The sequence below is a fragment of the Gavialis gangeticus genome, unplaced genomic scaffold, assembly GCF_001723915.1.
Source record: "Gavialis gangeticus isolate Ggan-Ray unplaced genomic scaffold, GavGan_comp1, whole genome shotgun sequence".
Classification (NCBI taxonomy): domain Eukaryota; kingdom Metazoa; phylum Chordata; order Crocodylia; family Gavialidae; genus Gavialis; species Gavialis gangeticus.
Genome location: NW_017729032.1, coordinates 70,325,244 through 70,325,520, shown reverse-complemented (window position 1 = coordinate 70,325,520; position 277 = coordinate 70,325,244).

Here is a 277-nt window from a genome sequence, read left to right as displayed (position 1 = left end):
CGGAGGTTTGGGTGAGGCTATTAGAGGATGGAGGAGGCCTCATTTTTGGGGACCCCGGTGCCAGCAAGGGTGCAGCTTTTGGGGGAGGACAGACCCCGGCACCAGCAAGGGTGCTGCTTTTGGGGGCACAGACCCCAGCACCAGTAAAGGTACAGCTTTTTTGGGGGCACAGTCCTTGCACCAGTGAGGGCGCAGTTTGGGACGATGCGAACCCTGGATGATCTTAAAAAGGCCAGGGATGCCTGGTGCACCTGTGGGGGCGGGGTGTGCAAATATA